Source organism: Lithobates pipiens, unplaced genomic scaffold (genome assembly GCF_037356315.1).
Source record: "Lithobates pipiens isolate NorthernLeopardFrog02 unplaced genomic scaffold, aLitPip1_a1.2 Scaffold_19, whole genome shotgun sequence".
NCBI classification, from domain to species: Eukaryota; Metazoa; Chordata; class Amphibia; order Anura; family Ranidae; genus Lithobates; species Lithobates pipiens.
In genome coordinates, this window is record NW_027507764.1 from 461,155,364 (window position 1) to 461,161,363 (window position 6,000).

The window sequence follows — 6,000 nt, forward strand, 5'->3', positions numbered from 1 at the left end:
CCTAGCGTAGGATGGTCATTTAGGTCCCTCGGAAACGAGGTAGTGACCCATGGCCAGTACCTGGCCAAACCCTCAGAATCTTCCAGTTCCATCGCCACCCACTGCTTGGCCTCCGCATGGCAGTACCAGTCGACCAGTCTAGCAAGGTGGGTCGCCCTGTAATACGCCTTGATGTCTGGAAGACTGACTCCTCCCCTGTGCTTAGCCATATGAAGGATCTGCAGTTTGATGCATGGTGTTTGACGGGACCAAATGAAGTCACGAAACAGCGAGTCGACACGCTTGAAGAAAGACGGAGGGAGACGGATGGGGAGGGCTTGTAACAAGTACAGTATCCTAGGCAAAACGGTCATCTTGATGGCGTTACAGCGGCCGAACCAGGTTAAAGTAAGAGAATGCCATTGTTGAAGATCGGATTTGAGTCTGAGAAGGAGCGGAGTAAAGTTCGCCTGGTACAAGTTAGAGGGATCCGCACAGATCTCGACACCCAGGTAATGAATGGTATCGGTCGCCCAGCGCAGCCGATGAGCTGCGCGCAGGCGGCCGACAACGGCCTTATCTACCGTAATGTTCAGAAGGGATGATTTAGTCAAATTAATCGAAAACATAGAAAGGGCTCCGTAGCACTGCAAGGACTGGAGAAGGTTGGGGAGCGAGTTCAGAGGGTCCGTTAGGAAAAAGATTAGGTCATCCGCAAAGGCGGCCACCTTGTGGGACCCAGAGGATTTATGGAAACCAGCAATGCCAGAGTCCTCCCGAATCCTGCACAGGAGGGGCTCCAGCGAAAGTATGAAAATCAGGGGGGACAGGGGACAGCCCTGCCGAGTGCCGTTGCGGATGTCAAAGAAACCGGACCTCGTTTCATTCACTTTGACCGCAGCCGTGGGATGAGAGTAGAGGGAAAGGATCCACCCAAGCATCGAGGGACGGAGACCAATGTGCTCCAGGGTGGCCCGTATAAAGGACCAGTCCACGCGGTCAAAAGCCTTCTCCGCGTCGGTGGACAGCAGGAGAAGGGGTCGTGCCGAGGACCTGGCCGCGTGGACTAGGTTCAACACCCGAATAGTGTTATCCCGGGGCTCTCGATGAGGGAAAAAACCCGCTTGATCCCCGTGAATCAAAGCCGAGATATACGGGAGCAGCCTATTGGCCAATATCTTGGCGAACAATTTAAGGTCGGTGTTCAGGAGGGCTATCGGACGATAACTACCGCACTGAAGTGGATCCTTCCCCTCTTTAGGAATGAGAGATATGTAGGCTCGTAGTGAGTCCACCGGAAAGGAATTACCATCCGTAATTGAGTTAAGGGCCGAGACCAGCGGGTGAGAAAGCGTCTCAAAAAACGTTTTATAATAGGTTGGAGTAAAGCCGTCAGGGCCAGGGGCCTTCTTCGGCTTCGAACTAGCTAGCGCAGCCCCCAACTCCGTGATCGTAATAGGCTCCTCCAGTTCCATCTGAACCTCAGCCGGGAGTGAGGGCATGCCAGACGTGGCCACATAGGACTGTGGGGTGAACCCACCGGCAAAGTCGGGAGCGGCCGAATGTGGCCTGCCCAAATTGTAAAGGCCTTCAAAAAACGAACGGAACTCCGATGCTATGCCAGAGGATGTGGTCGCTCTTTGGCCCGCAGACGTCAGGATATGAGGAATGTAAGTTTTAGTGCGAGGACCACGCAGAGCCCTAGCCAGCATGGAGCCGGGTTTATTGCTAAATTCATACATCGAGCGATGAGCCCAAGCCAATTTTTGCTTTGTTTTATGGAACAAAAGTAAGCGAAGCTCTTCGCGTGCCTTAAAAAGGTCCTGAAAGGTGGATCGCGCAAGACTGGCTTTGTGGGCACATTCTAAAGAGCGGATCAGAGCGAAAAGCTCATCCACTCGACGTGTCCTCTCCCGTTTTAAACGAGCCCCTATGCGGATTAGGGTGCCCCTTACCACCGCCTTGTGGGCCTCCCACACCGTCAGGGGGTTGGCAACTGAGGCCACGTTGACGGAGAAATACTCCCATATCGAGGCCAAGACCTCTGCGCGGATCTCCTCCGACTGCAACAGGGCCTCGTTTAGTCTCCACGATGGGGGGGTCTGAGTCACGGGGCCCAACTGAAGTGTCAGATGGATCGGAGCATGGTCCGAGAAGGAGATAACATCTATGGCAGTCGAAACCACCCGGGGCAGATCCTTGTGGGATATCAGCAAGTAGTCCAGCCGTGTATAGGAGTGATGGACGTGGGAGAAATAGGAATAATCTCGGGCCTGCGGATGTAGTACACGCCAGGGGTCCACCAGGCGTAGAGTATGTAGATCCGCTTTCATCCGCTTAAGCCGAGCGTATGAGAGATGGGAGGTGCCACGAGAAGCATCCAATAAAGGGTCCATAGCAAAGTTAAGATCTCCCCCAAAGATGAGTATACCCTCCGAAAACTCTAACAGTTGGGGTAACAACTTCCGTAGAAATTGTGGATGATCAACATTTGGGAAATAGACATTGGCGAAAGTGACCTGCACATCGCACACCCTGCCCTTCAGAAGGAGGAAACGGCCCTGGGAGTCCACCCGCTGTGCCTCATAGACCCACGGCAGCGACTTGGCCAGGAGGATGCTAACCCCCTTGGATTTGGAGAGAGGCGATATACTGTGGCATGCCGTTGGGAAGGCCCCGTTTGTCAGTTTCGGAATACGCTCTCCATGGAAATGCGTTTCCTGTAGGAAGGCAACGTGAGTTCCACTCTTGCGCAGGCTAGTCAAAAGCTGCGAGCGTTTTTCCGGGACGTTAAGGCCACGTGCATTGAGGGAGGTGATCTTCAGGAGACCCATAGTGCCGTCTAATGCGGCTGCGACCGTTAAGTAACGGACAGAAAAGATGGCCCGACCTCACCAGAGACCCCACCAGGAGGCACCACCACCCAGGGGAGGGGGAGTAGAGGAGGAGAGGGAGGGGAGGAGGGAGGCAAGGAGGGAAGATAAGAGGGGAGGGGAAGGGAAGGGTAAAAAGGTAGGAAGGATGGGGAAACCTGAGTACCAAGTGCTAAAGCGCAATAAACCCCCGTTGAGCACAGGCGGTGCCCAAGCAAGGAGTCGCCCTAATTGGGGGTGGGCAACAGAACTAATGTAGCTACAGACTAAACAACAAAATAACAGATAAAATACAAGTAAATGCAAAAAACATGTCAGGAGATGCACAGGATAAGAGCAGCGAGAACCATAAAAGAAAAAAGAGAAACAGTAACATAGAGAGAGGACACAGGTGCCAACGTTTTATTCAGCTAAACAAAAAGAGAGATCCCCGGTGACCGAGATCAAGTGCCCGTGTTGCGAGCGGGCAGGACAAGCCCCTCCCACATGACCTACACCCATCATCTAAACAGACCCAGAACCTCTCCGCCCCACCCACCCGATGCCAGGGCCCGAGCGCGGCCCCTTCCATGACAGCTACACTCACCATACACGTGGAGACTATAGGGTCACGGACGTAAAAAACATGTCAGGGTACAGAAACATATCACCGTCCGTCGTCCCACAGAGGGCCCATCCGCCCAACCAGCCCCACCACCCCCCACCACAGGGCGGCCGGCGGCACAAGCCCCGCAGGACGGGGGGGAAGGGCACGACCCAACGGATACACCCGCAACCAATACAACAGTCCCCCCCACCCCCCAAAGAGACATGATCACCCCGACAGGATGTACTGGCCAAGGTGTGCTACCCAGAGCAAGAGGCCCGTCCTCCTCCGACCCGCCGGACAAAACGCCCATCCCCTAACACGGGGAAATGCAGGCCGAGAGAGGAGGGGGGCCCATCTGTGAGAGCTAGCACTAGCCCAACTGAGATGATAAACAGAGTACATTGAAGGAGAAATACATACAGTCCCCTTGGCAAAGTTCCTGGCAAGTCAAGGGGGTCCGCCACAGTCCGAGGCCTGGCGAACCTGACAGTCAGGAGGGCTTGAGTAGACGGGGTCCGGAGAGAGGGTCAAGATGGCGCAGGCTGGCCAGCAAGGGGGGATAAGGCAAAGTCTTACCAGTCCACAAGGTCGACATCACGGTCACGCCTCAGAGGATGTTGGATGCGGCCTGGAGACCTCTCGATTCGGTGCACGGGAACGGGACCGCCGTACCCGCTGTCGCCTGGGCAAGGGTGGGCCAGATGAATCCTGGGTGAGTAGATATTCAAACCAATTCGGAACAGTGATGGCCGCCCTGTCGATGAAGCCAAACAGATCAGGTAGTTGGTCAGGTGAGTGAAGATGGAACTCCGCACCACGGTTCCGAACAATCAGGTGAAAGGGATGGCCCCACCGGTACGTGGCATCAGCCTCCCGTATCAGATCCAGGAGCGGCCTCAACATACCACGCATGACACGGGTCTGCCTGGAGACATCAGGAAAGATTCGTATGGAGGCACCGTCGAAGTCAATTGCGCCCTTGTCCCACGCCAGGCGCAGGATCTCCTCTTTAATGGTGAAAAAATGCACCCTGCAGAGAACATCTCGCGGGTAATCCAGAGGAGTCGAGGGCGCTGATGCTGCAGGGGGGGCCCTGGGGCCCGGCACACGATGGACCCTGTCCAGTTCCAGCGGCGCAGTAGGAGGCTTGTCAAGAACCTGGTTCAGGATAGCCGTAACAGTGGCGCGGAGATCTGGGCCCGCTGTGGCCTCGGGGATACCTCGGAGGCGCAGATTGTTTCGCCTACTTCTATTCTCGCCATCGTCCAGGCGAAGCTGGACATCAACAAGATGGCGGCGGAACGCCCTGTGCTCAGTCTCCAGGGAGGTGAGGCGGGCCTCGGTGGAAGCATTGGAGTGTTCAATAACAGTTACCCTCTCCTCCACTGTATCAACTTGCTGCTTGAGGTCATGTAGTTCCCTCGTGAGGGCATTAACAATGGAAGCCGCAATGGCATTTAAGTCCTGCTTGGAAGGTAGGCCTGAGACCAGCTCCCTAATGGATCCCTCTGAGAGGCCACTCACCTCCCCTGCATGCTCAGTGTGCAGCTGTGAGTCCGTGGCCGGGATGGATGGGGATGGAATGGGAGAGTATGCCCCGGGAGCAAGAGGGGGGAAGTCCTCCTCCGATGTCACGGCCCCTGCTACAGCTCCCTTCTTGCCTGTGCTGGCAGCGCTGGTCCGGGGGGCGCGCGGCGGCGCCATCTTGGTCCGCGCGGCCGGCGAGGAGATCGGATCCTGCCGCAAAAAGTACTGGGAGATTTCGGGACCCCTCCGATCCTCCGTGGCCAGCGGGTGTTTGCGGTCCCCTGGCATGTGAAGGTGGCTCGGTTTCGTTCGTGCTACGGGCGGTTCTCGGCTCGGTCCCGTGCAGAGCTCCTGTCTGTGCTGCCTTACTCCGCCATAGCTAGGCCACGCCCCCCTGACTTGTTTTATTTCATAGTATTTACTTGTGCTGATTACCTAGTGTTTGCCTGTATGAGTCCTATCAGCTTCAGCTGATACGACTGCAGTTATTTCTGTCCCATTCCCTGGTGTATGTCATGTCACATGGTCACATGGTGTGTAGAAGGAAGCTCTGAGTGATTAGCAGCCTCCTGGGAGTTCAGTGTTGTGTGCCGTAGGAAGTCCTGATAACAGATAGATAAGACATAGAGAGTGTGCCGTAAATTAGGGGAGATCTGGGCATGCTCAGTGATGTTTTTCTAAAGAACAAAAAGGATTATGACAAAGTTGTGGGGGAGGGTTTACAACCACTTTAAAGCCTTGTCAGACCAGCTGTGGATTTCGATGCAGGCGAGGAGAGGAGAGTGGAACGTGGACATTGGGGCCATTTGGGATTTGTATATCAAAGCATCACTAGACCTGTTGTGGTCTTTGTTTAAGGTGAGCTGATAGGGCACACTCCTGGTGGATGTCTGGATGGTGGGAACAATTGTGTTCACAACCTTCAAGAATTGTTTTCCTAGCACGTGAGCTTCACATCTCATAACTTTTTGATGCACATGCACTTTATTATTTGGGACTTATGTTATTGTTTTTTATGTAAAATCAGATGAA